Source organism: Drosophila eugracilis, unplaced genomic scaffold (genome assembly GCF_018153835.1).
Source record: "Drosophila eugracilis isolate 14026-0451.02 unplaced genomic scaffold, ASM1815383v1 contig_1197, whole genome shotgun sequence".
Taxonomy (NCBI): domain Eukaryota; kingdom Metazoa; phylum Arthropoda; class Insecta; order Diptera; family Drosophilidae; genus Drosophila; species Drosophila eugracilis.
In genome coordinates, this window is record NW_024571981.1 from 789,817 (window position 1) to 809,223 (window position 19,407).

Below are 19,407 nucleotides of genomic sequence, written 5' to 3' on the forward strand. Positions count from 1 at the left end.
CAGCAGTCATCCGGAAAGTGCAGAGAGGGAAAGGCAGATCTATAAAATATCTTAAACCCAAAAGAAAAAGTATCTTGATTTTTGCATAAATACATGTCGAAAACTATATCCACTAGGTCATCAAAAAAAAGTTTATATTTTATAACTTAAAATAAATTTAACGAAAGATTAATCCCCAACTTTTCTCAGTGCCCTTGTGGCTCCAAGAATCAGTGACAGACTCAAGTGGCTTGCTTCATTGCCCACTGACAGACGCGCTTCTAGTCGCCACACATAGACACACTCTTTACACACACCGCACCGTGCACACACATACTAATTACCTAGTTAAACTGTCAAATTGACAGATGACAGTTTTTGCCTGCCCAATGGCAAGCAACACTTTGTCTGTCACTCAAAGGCAAAGGCGGCCTGGTTTTCAACTCTGTCCCCTCCGCTCCCTTTATTTTCACTGCATTTTCCCCTTTTTTTTTGGCATTTTTGCAACATTTTTATTTGTCATATGCGTAAATATTGTCAGGCCGACCGCCCATTTCTGTCAAACGGCTGTCTGTTTTCGTTAAAAATCATAATTAGCCACATAATGAGGGGAGAGAGACCTTCGCCGAAGACGGCTTTGTGGCAAATTTGCACTTTGATGCCCAGGATTGAGATGCCCAGACAATGCCGCCGCCGCCAACGACAGAGATTTGAGTATTAATTATGCCAACGTGTGAACAATTTTAATTGGGTGTAAGGCTGGTCGCCAGTCTCTCTCTCTCTCCCGCTGAATGCAAATTTTGTTTTGCTTTCAATTAGTTTTTATTTTTTGTTATTATTATTTATTTCCCCCTGGGCTGACTTTTTCTGTGCTCTGCACTCTCCACACTCCATCGGTCGACATGTAATTGCGCGCTTTCCTAGCCACAATTAAATTGTCATAGACATGACTTGCAGCATTATGATGGGGCAATTATAACTGTCAGATCTGACAGCTGTACGGCTCTCGTGGCCAGTTTGCGTTGAGAGTTTTGTAAAGCAAAAAAAAGGAGGGGGAGTGCTGTGGAGAGCTGTGTTTCGCAATTTTGCAAAGCAAATTTTTGCATTTGTTTCGCAGACCACCCAGAGTTTGATTGAAAGAGTTTTGATATGAGCTGTGTCCACTTTATAGCATGTTTAAGCTGAATGCTGGGATTATGCCACTCGAAATGTGGGCCACGAAAGACAGTTTTTATGCTAATGTTAAAGATACTTTTAGTACCAACAAAAAAAAACACATAAAACCTTAAATTATGGATTTCTTTTAATTTTTGGTAAAACTTGTTTAAAAACAGTATGGTCACACTGTTTTTCAGGAAGATTCATGGTCACATAGTCTCTAAACTCGATGCTTTATGAGTTCTAACCTCTTTTGAACTTAACTTGCATGAACAACAGTACGGTCACACTCTTTTTTAAAAAGTTTCATGGTCACATTGTCTCTAAACTCTATATTTTATGAGTTCTAACCTCTTTTGAACTTGACTTTTGTAAAAGACAGTATGGCCACACTTATTTTTAGATAGTGTCATGGTCACATTGTCTCTAGATTCGAAGCTTTATGAGATTTGACTTCTCTGAACTTGACTACCATCAAGATTATAGCAATGTATCTAATCAAAAATGTATTTATAATAATATAATATCAGAATTTTAGTGTCTTGAATTAAATTCAAAAACCCTAAATTCCATAAATAACCATAACCCCCGAGATAACCTCAATCTTATCCACATCTACAATGTTGCGAATCGAAAAAGCTTCGTTGCTTTCGATTCGATTTATGGCAGGACATTAATAAGCTGTCAACACATGCGTTAGACCCCGAAATATGGACAACACAGCAGGACCCGCTAACAAAGCCGCTAAAAAAACAAGCAAGAAGAGAACCGAGTGTTAAGGCCAGAATTCCAGAGTAACCAGCAAATCGCAGGTACCGAAATGGTGTTTTCAATTTCACTTAACAAACTGCATACAAGCCGTACGCTAATGAAGGCTCATAACTTTCCAACGGCACAAAACAATTTGACAGTTTTATATGCGCTTTTAATGCCCAAGGTATTTGTGGATGTTTCTGCGTTTTTATAGAAGCATTCGTGAGGATGCGTATAAGCAGCTTTGCAACTGAACCGTATTGGTAAGGAGGGCAAGGAGTGGAAGGACACTGTAAGAAAATCCAAGTGTTACTTAAGGATGTTTTCAGGAAGCCTTAAGATGACTCATTAACATCTTATCTGAGTTCTAGAAGGCACAGTTTCTCACTTTGCGATCCATTTCCAATATTTTTCCTTTTTTTAACTTAGAAATTCTAATCAAGATACCCCCTTTTTTCCCAGTGCAATTAGCTTTCGAGACCCCTAACATTTGCATACCCTCGTTTATATTTTGATCGATCGTTCGACATGCGAAAAGGCCAACTGCAGGTCCCAAGACCGAGAACTGAGAACTGAGAACTGCGAACGAAGGCAGACGACTGCCAAGGGTGCCCCGTGTTGGCTTTTATTAATTTTTTGTTTGACTTTTGCTTTATGGCGTGTTCATTGTGGCCAAATCCTGTCCGTCTCCCGTTCGCGGCCATTTAACTGATTATTGGGTCCTGTGTCCGGCGCACAGCAGGTGGTTTTCACTGTACCCGAAACGTCGTCGCTGCGTCTGGGGGCATTGAAAATGAATGCCACCATCACCAGGGGCATTCCACTGCCTACACTGGCACCCACACAATTTTCGAATTCAACAACAAAAAATCGCAGAAATCCAGAAACCCAAAATGAAAATCAAGAAAAAAGGGAGCTTGCTGTGCGATAATTGTGTTTGGTTAAATGGTTCGATAATCCGCAGATGCCAGCACCGCCCCTTTTTCTGGGCCACGCCCTTTATGTTAATCATAATAAAAACATCAACGTGAATATTTACAAGCAGCCCTCCGGGTCTCATGGTAAGATTTTGTAGTGAGATCTTCAGTCCCTTGTCCAAATCCCTGGGCCTAGGCTGCCGCCTGATGTTGTAACTGCTTAAGTGCAACAATTTTATTTGCAGCAGCAGAGCATGCAACTCAACTTGAACTTGAGGCATGCAAGTGGATGTACTGAGAGGAAAAATTTGGGTCTTTTGGGTATTAAGGAGGATATCAGTTCTTAATGAGTTTATCAACTTTAAGTTTTGATTTGAAATATTAAAAGGGAATAATCGATGTAAATTTGATTTATTTCAGATATTTTATAAGTTTTTTTTACAGTATTAAATAATATATAAAATATTTTATTACAAAGGTTACCCATATCAATATTTGTTTACCAAAAACTAAAAGAACTTTTCTCTTAGTCACATTACGTTGATATTACTTGCTCATAAACTCAAGTCCACTTCCCACAACTAAAAAACCATAAAACTATGCCCTCTGCACTACTCTTACCCACCAACAGTCTTATTATTCATTTCCCATAACTCATTTCTTTCAGTGCACATTCCACCCTGCCAGCCCTTCCACAATCCACGTCATAATCTCTCTATTTCCAAGCTCAGTCAAATTAATTATGCAACCAAAGTTAACAATTAATTGCGCTTATTTAATTATCATTTTCTTTTTCTTTTTTTGCCAGTGCACGCTCTTTCCGCAGTAGCCAAGTACAGTGCTCCAATCCCCCCTCCACCGCCACCTCATCCACATTTTGCCTGTCTGTCAGTCGGTCGTCCATCCGTCCATCCGTCCGCCCGTCGGTTCTGTCTGAAATTGCCAACATGCCAGAGATTACCAACTGTCAGTTGAATGTCATGCCAATGGAACATGCCGTCAACTGAAGTGTTGAACTAATTTAACAGCTGTTGAAAAAAAACTATATGCTGCATGCACCAAGCTGCTGCTGCAGCATACGTGGCGTATGTGCAATGTATATAGCCGAAGAAATGAAACTCAAAAATGTGAAATTGAAATAAAAATTCAGCAGAGAAAAAAACGAAAACGAGAAGCGAGAAAAATGATTGAATTTAAGTGCAAGGCAATTAAAATACTTGCTCAGTGTACGGCCATATGATTGCAACACAATTAGCTGCACATTAAAATCATACGATAATTAAGGAGCGTTCAAGTTATCGTCGAAGGGGGGAGGAGAAGGAGGGGAACTCAGGTGATGATGACCAGCGGCCATATCCATACACACACCCGGCCCACGCCTTTGGTAGTCAAATGAAATCAGCGCGACGACGTCGCTGATATATGTGTACGCTAGAGAGGGCACTGAGAGAAATGTTGGGTTAAATATATTGATATTAAAGTAATTTATATAATACATTAAAAATACCTAACATGAAGATAATCCTTATCATTGACCAGATTATAGAAGTTCAATGCCATAGGCTATATCTCTCTCGTTACGATAGAAAGTAAGTTTCACGGAAAAGGTTTTGAGGTCCTGCCAACATTTTCAGCTTTATCCTCTTATAAGAGTAAGAAAATATAATGAAGATAATAAGATTAAGTTAAAGGTAATTTATTATAATAATTTTAAATCTACTTTTAAAGAAACAATACTTAAAAAACGGACAGAACCGATTTTAGTCTACTTTCAATTTGTGGGAAACAAGTTACAACCATTTTCTCCCAGTGCACTAGCTGCATCTCCGGCATTCCTATCCATAGCGTTGATCGTCGTGTAATTAGAAAATGTTGTGCATAATTGGAATTGTAAATGAGCTGCGGCTCAGAAGGAAGTGGCCAATCTTGGCCAGCAGCAGCAGCAGAAGCAGCAGCACCCCATTTTTCCCGTCTTGGCCGTTTTTCGCGGACGTTTCGACGTGTTCGTGTTTCGCGCTTTCGTTTAAATGTAAATTATACAATATTTTTGCACATTTGTTTCGCAGAGAGTGTGTATGGGTATATGTGTGCCGCTTTGCTGATTTTTATCTGCAGTTTAAAAAAGTTTTGTTGTCTGCATTGATGTTTGCCGTATGTAAACGTTGATTTTAATGATGTGCCATGAGGCACGATTGCCTGCCCCTAGCCCCTGCCTATCTCTCTCTCTCTTTCGTGTGGGATAACTCAGGCATTTTATTAGCCGCCGAATGGAATGACCAACTCCGGTTGACTAACTTGGTTAAGTTGATTGTCTGACATGGCCGTGGATAGCTGATAGCTGCCACACATAGACGCTCCGTTGCCCAGCCAGCTGGCTAGGCTAGCTAGGCTAGCCAACACGTTAATTCGAAATTCGAAATTAAACCGAAACATGATTTTAAATGTTGATTTTTACGTTTTAATCGTCGCGTTTATATTGCCATAAAACCAGAAAACCAGAAAACTCAAACTCTTACTGTAAAAGATGTTTCATTCAAATAAAAAACGGCAAGCGGTTCGTGTTACACGGAATAGGAAAAACATATTTAAATTGCCTTTGGAAACTCCGGCTCAGAGTCAGAGATTTAGAAAGGTGGAAAGATGATATTCGAGATGATCGATAGGCTGGCTATTGGATTTCAAAAATTCCCATTAAACGTTTAAAATTCCTTCAAAAATCTACATAAATACCAGAAGACAATGAAAAGCTAGTTAGTCGGCAAGTTTAACTGCTAAACGAGCGTTAAATAGTGGAAATTAAAATGTTGTTTTTTTAGGAATTTACAAGGCATAAAAAGGGTATAGGTTAATAGAGAATTTCTGTGTTTGTTTTTAGTAAAGTTAGTTAGAATAACAAACCAATTAATCTAAAAGAAAAGCAAAAGAAAACCTCTACCAAAATAACACTTTTCCTTACATTGTAAGTTTCCCTTTTTCCTCGATCTCACATCCAGCCAAATATCAGAAAGAACTCACAAAAAATTAAGATTTTTACAGCTCATAAATCACTAAACACCTGTAAAATAAGTTTAATGCCACATCGAAAAATTCCCAATCCCAATCCAATGTTGATGGCAACGCCAATGCTCTGGGTGGCTATAAAGCAAAACCGATTTAAGCCAAACAGTTACAATTCTTCCACAATGCCACACCACCAGGCGAGAGGAGTCGAGAAGAAGGCGATGTTTTTATGTGCAACGAGCGTTTTGTTGAAAATATCATTAAAATATCAAAGTTTATCACCTTGCCACACACCGGCCGAAGTTGATCCGATGTAAGATCTTTCACACAAAGCACTGGACCATGAAATATCTCGGGATCTGGATGGATGGTATGTGAGGGAGGGGAAAGGGGGAGCTGTTCACGGGGGATAGTTAATCCGTTCATTAGGTTTACGGACATAAGCTCGTGTTGTTTAGTGAGGCGTTAGAAGCGAGGCACAACAATGGAACCACCTGGGCACAGGGTTCCACTGATTGGTACATGGAGAAAAAATACTTTGTTAGTCGAACTTAAAGAATTAAAATTCAAAAACTTAAACTGATATTATATAATATCCCCTGTAAAGTTGCTAAGTTTAGAGTTTATGTAAATGTTAATCTGAAAATTATTATCTATTAATATTTATCTACGATTTTTCTTTAAGTGTAGTAGGGAATCTCCGACAACAATGACAATGAGAGTTGAGTTTTGAATACGCTTGACAGTCCGACAGCCGAGCCGAGCACAATATTTTGACATTTTTACTGCCCGCTTATGAAAGACCAAAGAATTCCCCCCAAACTTGGCCCAAACCCAAAACCCCGTCAAATTAACGCTCTTGGCTTTTAGATTAATTAAATTCTAATTTATTGGATTTTAACGCCGCTTAAAGTGTATTTCCATGTCGGCTGCCATGATTTTGAGATTCGATCAGTTTTTTTGCGCAACTTTTTTTTAAGTTACTTTGCATATGATTTGATTTTGATTTTGATTTTCAAACAAATTAACACTTTATTTTGTCAGTTCAGAAAGAGAGTATCTATAAGCTGATTATAGGGCTGAAGAAAAAGTGAACCTCTGCCATGGACTCAACTTTTGTCATAACTAATCAGCTTATATCAGTTGCTCACAATATTATGACTTGATTATGGCGAAAGACTAATTTTTATTCGTCCCAGAACTTCTGCTCTGTATTATGTGTTAAGTTGGCCATTGCCAAAGTCCCTGAAGGTCGTCAAGACCTTTCACATCGGAGTTGATGGGAATTTTCATTGAACAATGATCATATTTTTGATGATTTCTGTTTGTTAACAAAATTAGGTTTCATAATTTGAGGAGCAAAAGATATAAAAGCTGGCTAAAGACCGTAACGGGAGCGGGTCAAGCGGGAGATTAAAGAGATCTATTGACCATGTGGAAGTAGCAAGAAAAATGCAAATATGAAAGGAAATAAGTTGATATTTTATTGGTTAATAAGTAAATGGTTGTTATATATAAGAATGTGAGGTTAAAGGAATTTTTAAAAATATTTTTTTATTAGTGGTAAATCATTTACTGATCCTTACTTAATATTTTAGTCACCTTAACCTCTTCAAAAGCAACTTATTTTTTTGTTATAAAAATCTGTAAAAATTATTTTTAGATATATCCTTATCAGCTACAATTTTAATAGCTTATTTCCAGGCAAAATAAAGTCATATGTAACTCTATTTCACCCACCAGACCCCCAACCGAGCAACACTCAATTTTACAAAACTCAGATAAGCGGCGACACGCAGTTTTAAAAAAGATTTGAACGCAGTTAGCACACCCGAATACATATGGGAAGGAAGCGGAGGAGTTTGGAAAAATGCGGAAATCATACGAGCCCCAGAGAAATGGCCCGGGAAAAAGGGAAAAATGGAAAGGAGCCGCAAGGAGTCGAGGATAAGTTTTGCCGGCCTGAACACGCTCCCCGAGCCAATTAAACGCGCGTTATCTGAGCCAAATTTTAAAGCGTTGATACATAAATCCTTTCGTTAAGCCCCGCAGCGTTCTTGACAGCCAAGGCACATGCTAACATGCCATTTTCCACACCACCCAGGCAAAAAATCCCCCAAACCCATACGAAAAAGTAGCGCGAAACTTTTTCGAAAGAGTTTTTCCACTCAACCACACTCTCCCTTTCTCTCTCTTGCTGGCAGAAACCCGAACCTTAAGGATAAGCGGCCAGGATATGGATGCCCAGGATGTGGGTGTATTTTAAAATTCAACTGCGGCTTAGCGTGCGCATCATAAAATAAATTTTAAGCGCAAGTGGCGCCATTAAGTCTGCTCTCAACTTTTTTACACCCACTACGCGGAAAGCGAGGGCTTTGGAGTGGGTTGGAAGGGTAGTGGGAGGAGGAACAATGTTACCCATATAATGTGTAAAAAGTTTATCAAAACCCTTTCCGCACCCGAAAAAGAGCAAACGAGATGAACATATTTATATAAATTGAGTCCCTTATTAGGGTGAGCCAAGAAGAGGAAAGTCTTAAAATACAAAATAAACTTTATTAATGTATTCATTGTTAAAATAAAGAACTTAAATTAAAAAAAAATACTTTAACTATTTATTTTTTAGTATCTTTATTTTTTATATATTTTAAGTTTTTTTATCTAAAACTCTTCTATCTTTACGTAATAAGTTATAAAGCATTTTTAATTTTTTTTTTTTAATTTTTTAATAGTTGAGATTTATTTCATCGTGAATCACCCTACCCATTTATATACACCCAATACATATGTATGTGTTTGGGGGGCCACCCACAAACAAAATGGCGTCGCAACATAACACAACATTTTTTGGCTACCATTTTCGTGCCGCAAAACTTTTCGACGCGCTCTTTTACAAATTACCAACAACTTTAGTACGTTTTTTACGATCGAACAGAGCGTTTATGTTTATCTCTTTGAGTGTGTGGGTGTTGCCAATGTATCTAGATACATGCCAAGAGATACATATACAGAGACTAATATAGATAGCCAAGCTGATGAAATATTGCTTTTGGAGGAAAAACTAATTGCAATTGCAGTTAATTAGCCTTGAGGTTGTTTATGCTGAGGTATCTGCCTGTAATTGAATTCCACTTCCTTTTTCCTTTTTCTTGGCCACAAGAGGGCGCTTTTTTAATTAAATTTAGCCAAAGAGCGGCCTTTTGAAAGGCCATTAAGAGCCGCGTTTTGACATTTATATTGACAGCCAATAATAGACAACATAACTACAAGAAGCCAAAAGGAATCGCCGGCCAAACGAAGACTGGAAACTGGAAACTGGCAACTTGCAACTGGCAACTTGGCAACTTGCAACCGGCGTCTGGTGTGAAATTAAAACCCTTGCGGTATGGAAATAAAAGTGTACGTACAAAACCAGTAGCCGAACGCCTTGCCAAGGCGGCATAAATCTTCCAGCCGATTTTCATTCGCCCAATATTGCGGCACTAAAAACAATTTGGGGCAACATATTAGGTTAAAGAATAAGAAAGAAAATATTGTTAAATTTTTAAAATATTTCCTTAAGATTAATCTTGAAAAAAAGCCTCTTAAGATTGCTTAAAATATAACATTAACTTTAAATCTACGAATCCACTCCCAGTTCAGCATTAATAATCATATAAAATATTATATTTTGTTAAAGTTATTTATTCATATGACCTCGTCTGTATATAACCCGCGCAGCCAGCCACTGGAGCCACCGAAATGACAATTGTGTCAGCTACTGTATCCATGCCCACCGAATAATCCCAGCCCAGCGTCGACAAGGCGGCTGATGGCGGCACCAACTTAGAAGTGCAACTAGCGAAATAAATTATTTTTATGCATTTGCATTTTCCAATTTTTAACACCTCCGGGGGTCATCAAGCGTGGCCAGCCAGCCGAACGGATGGGATAGCCAGACGATCTTTGTGCACTAGCCAATCGTAATTACCATGGATAAGGATAGGACTCAAGCTCAAATAGTTAGATACCCAGTGATTAGTAAGTAAACTCAAAAATAAAGTTATTTAAGTTTAGGTATTTGAGGGTAAGGAGTAGATTCTAAATATATATTATTAAAGATTACAAATTTAATACCAAAACTAACTTTAAGCTTAACTTCTCTCTTAACCAATCAACAGGGTAGCAAAAGTGCGTAACGAATCTTCACAGTTTACGACCAGCACGGCTATCAAACGACGACTGAGGACCGACAATTATGCGGCATGCTGCAAGCAAGACAAGCAGCCCGGCCACGTTGACGTACCTTTTGGGCATAAAATTGAAATCCCGGCCAGGATGCGAGGCTGCCGCCGCTGTTTGGCATTAAATTTGCCACATCTTCGACACACAACAGCAACTTGTGAGGAGGGACGACAGCAGCAACATCAGCAGGGCGATGGCAACGACAGCAACATACAAATTTATATGGCCGCAGGGCATGCTGAAATTATGCCATCAAATTGGTATCAACAGCCATGGAGCAGTAACAGCAACAGCAACAACAACAACAACCAGCAACCAGCAACATCAACGGGGGCAACAAATGTTGCAGCTAGGATGTTCTGGTTTTCTGGACTTGCAACAAGCGTTACATTGCAGCGACAATTTGTGTGCAATGTGCAAAGTAAAATGTTGCTGGGTGTGAACCTAATGCGTGCAGCAGCAACATCAGAAAAGTGGCATCAGCAACAGCCACGAGCTTGTAAGCAAATTAGAGCAACTTACCTGGCCGCAAAAATGCGACTCTAATTGGCTTAGATATAGACGTTATGCCTAGATGGTCATGAAGAGGGTTTTCTAGTAAGGGAAAATGGTGGGGGAGTAGATTTTATACTAACTTAGATTTCAAGGTGTCTCTTAAGGAGGCAGATAACTTTTAAGTAATATATAAAAATATGATTTTTAATGGTTTTTTTTTTAGTAATTATAGTTTTATTACAACCCAAAAATGTTTAAGTTTACATGAACGAAAGTCCAGCTCACCGCTCATGTCTTACTCAACCTCCTTTATTACCAGAAAAATGTTATAAATGCAGCGAGTAATTTCAATAAACGAACCCTCGAAGGTTTACCTCTCTCTGCTTTGGGCCGAAAAAGAAGTTTTCACGAAAAATTAAGAGCACAGAAAATAATTACGCACTATTGCCATAATTTCATAAAAGGCAGCGGATCGAGAAGAGAAGGCACCGACACCGACACCGACAACGGCACCGCATCAGGTAACATGAACCTGTCGGCAATCCACAAAACCCGGCCAAATGGCAGCGAAATGCCTTTGGAAAAGAAGGAGTTGCACCACAATCAACGCCCCACAACAGCAGATCAGAGACCCATATGGGCACTGAGAAAAAAGTGTGGTGAAAACTAAGAATTTGTTAACAAATTAATAAAGAAATAAGCTATCTTGCCTGTGAGCTTGCATCTACTTCTGATATTAATTATCATTTGGCTTGCTCTTTTTTTGAATTATCATAATTAATACCCAAATTTTCTTTACAGTGCAAGTCCGAGAGATACCACAACATTTGGCGGTCCCAACAGAAGTTATGATGGGGCCGGGCCCGGCGGCATTGGATCGCTCTGGTCCTGTCCTCCTCATAGAAGGATGGACCCGGGGATGAGTAGGGATGTGCTGAATATGATGGGATGCTGGTGGAAGCTTGGGGGGAGCTGGGACTCCGAATGGTTTTGGCAATTGGCGCGGCCTTTTTAGCCCTCAGCCTGAAATTGGTAGGAGTTGATGCGTTGATGCAATTACACCATAATATTCACACTTTGCGAGGTGAGAAAATTGCGGGCTATTAAAAGATCATAATAACGCAACACCGCTCGACTGCTCCGCCGATGGAGATGAAGATGAAGATGCTGGAAATTGCGGCGGGACTTGCCACATATATATATATATATATATTATGAGAATATATATAACTGCCTCGGAAGTGGCAGATGAAATTGTGGGCCCCGGCCAAAGGCCCTGTTGCCGACATTTATGACAGGCTATGAAATAATTTTTGCACCCCTTTTTCTTCTCTCTCTCTCATTTCTCATTTCTCATCATTAAAACAAAAGGAATAGCGATGGCTGATGGTTGCAAGACGACGACAATGTTGCACACATGTCAAACTGGGGCGCTACGCTTGATTTAGAACTGTGCCAAGTGGCGTTCGCAGAAATTGATTTTAAAACCGCTTTCAAACCCATTAAAACTCCCCCCACTCCCGCACTTCCAGCTAATACAAAGTCGGCTTTTGAGTAGCCAAAATGCCAAAACCGTTTTCGCGGAAGACCTGCTAATAGATTTTAATTATATTTTATTTTTTAGTGTTTTTAAGAGATCATAAATCCTCTTCTTTCTCAGCACTCTTGGCCTTTTATCACCTGTCGGCGTATACAGAATTTTTGCTAAATTAAAGATTATTGTGTTAATGCTAATATGGATAAGCAGAGCTCTAAGCTACAAGCTTAATATTAATTCAGATTTTAAGTTCTTCTTAACAGGTTTTATGTGATGTTAGCAATGATTCTGCTTTTGGCTAATTGAGACTAAATAAAATCAATTTTTAAACTTGAAAAAGTTATCCATAAATATAATTTAGCTCTCAGAAATCTACAAGAAATGAGAAGAAGTGAAACTTAAAGTAAAAACTGAGATTACTTTTTGGTTCACAGAACATTCTTTTACTTAACTTCCCACTTTCCGACGCACTCTCCTCATATTCAAAGTACTTCAAATATTTACAAAAATACAAACCCAAAACCAGTTGACAAATCAGAGATACAAAGTGTTATCCGATCGATAGCCAGAAACACCAAACAGGCGACAGATCAGGCGATGATATTTTAACACAATATCAGATTACGAACGGAGAGGGTTAGCTATATATATATATAATCAGATCAGAGGTATCTGAAGGTGCGGTGAGCATCCCGAGTGGCCTTTAATCAAATCAACTAGTTAGCGCCCATTTCAATACGTTTTATGATTATTAATATTATATGATTATTCCCAGCTTGATTGTCGCTTTGTTCGGAATCGGGTTCAGCCAGCACACACACACTTATCTATATGCATATTAAGGCCGATCGGAACGGCTATAACTACCACACAGCCCGAGATGCGAGAGGGGGGAGAGTGTATATATCAAGAGTCATTAGAATTGTCAACGCATAAATTAATTGCTCGTAAACTGCCAGAGTTATGGATATTGTATCTGTATCTCTGTTTCTTTTTTTCTTCTGATTTTAAAATTTATTAATCTGAATGAAAGGGATTCTGTGTCCGTCATAGTTCTGTTTTTATTTTTTTTCAATAAGTGCAACATTTCTTGTATATTTTTTAACCCCTTCTGATTAAAAGCGAAATGCGTTGATTGGCATAAATGTTAAATGCTAAATAAAATTCAGTTAAGACTGGCGAAATTTATGGCCTTTGTTGGGCCAATTTCGTAGCTAAACACATGTCTTTTGTGCCATTTGATATGCGGAAAGATTGCCGATTGAGGGGCACATAAATTAGCCGTGTTCTACATAACTAATTAAGTAATCTAAAAACTGGCTTTGTCTGGCTTAGAAATTCGATTAAAACTGGCTTGGACACATCAGCAGAGCTATCAAAAGGCATTCAGAGCTGTGATCTGTCAAATAACAGTGATATCCGAATGAAAATCATGATTGAAAGATCTTGGCATTGAAAAGTTGAAGGGGTTAGGGGATTTGAGTGAAAAAAAACAAAAGAGTGAAAGGAATTGATTATAGAAAAGACTTTAAAATTAATATTTAAGATTAAAAGGTGCTCTAGAGCTTGAAGTTATATCTTCTTTTCCTATAAAAGATTATATAAAACCAATAAAAGTTGATTTAAGGTGAAACCCGCGTTTGATCTCTAACCCACTTGACACACACAAAGCGAATCGCATGAAGCAATCAATTGCCTAGTAAAGTCCCCATTTCAACACATTATCGGAGTAGTAGGAAAACAGCATTTTCCACACGTTACTAATCAAGGTAATTGCACAACAATTTTCACTGCCAGCAATCACGATTTCACGCGCATTTTGCCACGCACAATATTTCACCTCATCTTTTCGATATGTTTTTTGAAAACACGAATTGATAGATAGATGGTGGCTACCTACCAATGTTCGCCGACTACTGCCGATCCATTCGTTATGGCCAAAAATGCAGCGTTAAATGCTTGAATTTATGGAATTTTGATTGGCAGTAGAGTGGGTTTTTGGGGCGCCAAGTATGAGCAGGCAGTTCCAATTAGTTGGAGTTGGTGCTGGTGCTGGTGCTGAAGATGAAGATGGTTCAATCGGAGGCCTCAACAAAATTACATTTCAATTATTTTTGCTATTTTATTGCTCACCTCGGACAGGCGCTCATCGCACCTACTTTCCTCCTGGACCTCCGATAATTGTGCATAATTCAAGGGGTTTATGCCGACTGGAGCTGTCAGTGTCCGAGGTTTACAGATTCCTTGCCTGGCCTTCTCTGTCTTGGCCGTGCAACACGTGCAACATGCCAACATCTCGGGAATCTGTGGCACACAAATTAGCTTCGTGCTTAATGATTGCGTAAATGGTTGCTGGAATGCATGTAGCTGCTGCCATTAAATTGGTGGCTTCTTAAACTCAAAGAAAATTGTAAAAAACTGGCCAAAAATATGCGGGTTATTCTCACTTTTGAAGTTGTGGAGTTAAAAACTAGTTAGTATCTCTCACAAAACTCAACTCAACTTAGCATATATTCTAATCAATTTATATTCCTCGCTTTCATTCTTAAATATTTCTAAATTAACACTAACTCAGTTAATAAAAACACAGCAAATTCCATTGGTCTCACGCCGTTTCCTTTGCCCCTTTGAAATTATTTTGGGACACGCATATCCTGCGTATCCCTTGCCAAATGCCTCACGAATATTTTGGCCCGGTTTTTTATTCGATAAATTGGCCGTAAGGTGCCTATGTGTCTGCCATAAAAACGAAGGGCCATCAGCATTGACCCAGTCGCCAGTTTCTGGCCAAGTCATTGCAGGAGGAGAATCGAGGAATCTGTGGGGAATCGGAGGGATTCGGGGGGAATCGTCGCCGTTGCAGACATATTGAAAATTAAGGCGAGCGCACGTTTAGCCGCCGGCCAGAAAGATCGTCATAAACTTGGAGTTCCAACTCTCCAACTGGCCGGCCGGGCAAGAAACACTTTTCAGATCATTGATCATCATCACATACCCGGGCCCAGAAGAAATTGTGATTATGATTCATAAGCGTCGACAACGGTGTGGAGTTTGAGTCTTACACAGAAAGAAAATGGGTATCAGACGATGAATACGTTCTTAAGTTATGTCAAGTCAGCAGTTTTACAAAAATTTACAATATTTAATTCCTGATTTTTAGCTCAAACTTATTTCCCTCAGTGCTGTGTTTTGGGAATATTCGTAAATTACCGGAATTACTTGGGTCTCCTTTAGGTTTTTTTGTGGCCCAAAGCAGCGGCCAACACCTTAGAATCGGTTGGCGTGTCGGCAGCGGTGTTCTTTTCTTGTTTTTTAGATAAATGAATTTGCGCTACTTCAAGCGGCTGCCGTGCATCAGACAGAGAGATACAGATACAGATACAGATGCACGCACAGCCGCAGATACGGATACCAGAGATTTAGGGTCTCTAGAAAGGGGGGTAGGGGAGCTCACCTTTAGCCGGGGCTATCAACAGCGGCGACTGCAATTCGTCAGCGGCTGTGATTGAAACACTCAAAACCAGACCAAACCGATGGACCAGACTGGCCCAGACCAGGCCAGGCCAGACCAGACCAGAGAAACCCTAAAGAAACCCAAAACGATGCTGGGCCTGCAATTATACCGAAAAACCATCCATAATTATAGAGCGGCAAGATATTTCGAAGTTAACACTTTCGTAGCATGGCTTTGGGAACTTGCTGCAGGCAAATTTTATTGATGCATCACAATTTAATGTGCAACTCGTCCAGGCCACCTCTCGAAAAGGGATTGGATCTCTTCAGATCGCCGGACAGATCATCATCAAGGGCTTCGGGAATGTATCGTATCGTAATTTTTTAATAAACATTTTTGGTTTTCTTCGGATTTTTCATGCTGTTGATTGGTATCTCTCGTGTGCGTTTGTCAAGGCACGCAATCTGGTTTTTTTTTTTTGTTTTTTTCTTGGCCAGAAATCGGGGCTATGTGGTAAAGTGTTATAAGGCAATTGAGGTTAAGTTGGTACAGGAAAAATGTGTGTCAGTGTTAAAATTTTGGATGAAGTTGGCCACTAATGATGGGGGATTAGAGTGGATTTATTGGAATCCTTTTAGCCAATATTAAATACTTCCTTGACTGAGTTTTTTGTTCTTTCATAATGAACTTAAAAGGTGAAAGTAGTTTAAATTTCACCCATTTATTTCATTATCAATCATCTTTAATAAATCTCAAAAAATATAGGGTCACTTCCTGAAGGTTCTACTTCTTATATAAATAACAAAACCCACTAAATAAATATTAAAAATATTTTTAAATTACATAAAACAACCCCCATAGACTTGCAATCCAATTCTCCAATCAGAAATGCCAAAAAACCTCTATAAATGGCCACAAAAAAATTAAGCGAAAAAAATTAAATTAAATGTGAGGGGCGTGGGAGGGGGCAGGGACACCCTGTGTAAGCCACAACAACTCATTATTTTGCATATCACACATATTTTGACATGGCCATAACCAACAACAAATAAATTGCAGCCAATCGGGTTAGGGTCTGTGCCACCATTTGACCACCATGGCAACCTCTTTCCCCTTCGCTGGCCACAAAATTCTCTGGCTCATAAATCCCAGCCATGTTCAATAATTCAGGAAAGTTTTTCCTCCCCTTCCCTTCCTACCCCCCCTTCCCACCCCTCGAAAAAAGTTAAAAATACAAATACAAATCAAGCGCGAAAAAAGCGCGTAAAAATCGGTGAGGAAATTTATGAGGCAAATAACAACGGGAGATGACAAGGGCCAACACAGCAGAGGCCAAGCGGTCAGCAACCACCTACAGTTCAATTTGTTTCGACCTGGTTAAGAGGAGGGCGTTTGTGGTAGTAGTACCTTATATCATTGGTGGAATCTCTGGGCCAGGCTCACAGCACAAAAAATGGTGATAAATATTTGCATTTCATTTGTGCCTTGTGGTCGGCAGATATATAAATAATATTCGCACGATATATGTCCCCTTGGCAGGAAGATTCAGTGAGTGGGGGTAAGGGGTTAGTCCCTGCTTTTTTCTCCTTTTTTTTTGGTTTTTTTTGTGATTCTGTGTGCGCAGGCGCGAAATGGACTAAACTGGCGCCCCCGGGCAAAATGCGCCTCTCGCTTCTTTAACCTCTACGTGGGCGCCGGGAAAAAATAAAAGAAAAACAGGAAAATTATGGGTCTTTTAATGCGAACTTCCAAATACTCTTCAAAGGTCTTAAATTTAATATTAAAATATAGTTTTATTTTTAAGTTAAATAAAAGAAATTGAAACAGAAACATTTAGTAAGTAAGCGTAAAAGAGCACAAAGTTTCTTCTTAAAGAATGTTTAACCTAAGAAATAAAAAATTAAGCAATCAAGTTAAAAATCTCCAAATTAAAGAGTATTAAAAACAGTCAACGATAAACTTGATGTATGGAATTTTCACATTGGTAACAAACCCGAACCCAAACCCCAAACCTCGAAAACCGTATCCAACTGGCGAGTCCGTTCCAGTGTTTGCTCCAACTTGATATATGCGCTGCCTGCTCATAAAAATGTCAAAAAATTGTGTGTTGCATACTGAGCTTTGTCCCACCAGTTCATACCCCATATACCCCTTTCACCCGACTCCTCTTCACTCCCCTCCAGAAGACACTCCAGGATCTGGATATGCTGCGCATGCGCGCATATTTCGCTTTAATTGGCAAGAGAAGAAGAATCTTAGCTCCTCTCCAGCACCTCCAACGATGACGCTAAATGTGGCAAGCGCACGCACACATAGGTGGGCCCAGTGCGGGTCCAGTCCGCACTCCAACATATCCCATACCCAATTCCCATCCAGAATTCAAGTCTGAGAGAGATCCGGCCGGGTTTGTTTAGCGCCTTAAGCGCATTTAATGTGACACAGAACGAACAGGATAACGACGACGACAGCAGCAGTCGAGGGAGCAGCCGCAGCAGCACGTGACACAAAGGTGGATGTGGTGGAGTGCACTGGAAAAAATTGTGGATTTTATATGGTAAATTAAATTTGATAAACTTCTACATCTGTTTAAGACAAATTTGTAAAAAAAAGCGGTAAAAATGTTATTGAACATCATCAGAATCTTACCATAAAGTAGAACTGGTTTAGGGCTTAAGATATGATGATGTTATGATACAAAGACTGATAGATTTTTTCCCTTTTCCTCTACCTATAAGTAAGATTTCCTTTCAGTGTTTATAAGGTGGACCCTTGAGCGAGGATTGTGGAGGACGCATGCGTGCCAAAAGCAAATTTCACGCAAATCAAAATGTCATAAATTCGTGGCTTATGCCTGGGACCTTCCTCCACTGACTTATCTACCTAAAAACCCCACCCCAACCCACTCCATCCCGATTGCAACCCTCTCTAGTGCTATATTTATAATGAAAATGATACGTCTGCGCATCGCAGTTCTCTCTTTTCAAGAAAAAAGCCAACAAGCTGGGGCAGATGCAGAGTGCAAGGCAAATGACAAGTGCTAAATTGGCGCGCGAATTTCAACATGTCGTCGCCGGCAGTAACAAAGACAGCAACAGCAAAGGCAACGGCAAGGCAGGCGGCCTTCAAGTGGGTGGGCGTCTACTTCTTACTAAGTAAAGAAAATGGTATAAGAACTATAAACAAGTTTATAAATCTGAAAAGAAAGAGATCACAATTCGGAAACAGTTTTCCACTTCATGTTTGATGATGAACGCTGTCAGATTTGTTTTCTGGTTTATTCTTGGAAAATTTAAAAAGGGATCTTAGTTTTAGTATTTTGTGGTCTACTTTCCATAAAGATAAAGATTTTAGTAATAAGATAAGTAATACAACTTTTACAATAACTCTGCTTTTGATAACAACCCATGGCTAAATGACAACAACCTGCCAAGCACTTCAATATTCAATTGTTTGTGTAACATTCCTTCTTTTTTCTAACTGAAAAGAGTTTACAAGTTTGAAAATAATCAAGATTAGTATATAGTCTACAATTCTATAGTTGATTCAATCTTAACTTATTTTTAAATGGTAACAGAAATGGTAAAAAATGGTTGTAAAATCCTTTTTCCTTCCCTAAACCGCAACAACTTAAGAAATTTTCCCCCAAAGAGAACATCCAATTTATACACCCAGAAACATATGTTAACTAAACACAATATGGCAGCTGTAATAAGCCAACTATTCAGTAGTCATAAGCCTAGAAAGCGAAGTCTTCTTCACCGCCACAACCCCTTACCATCTTAGCCAGCACGTACTGTACCTTCTGGGTAAGGAATTACCCTATTAACAATTTAACAGCCTCAATTTCAGGCCACTGCTTCTGGATGCGTGATTGCGAGTGTAAGTGTGCG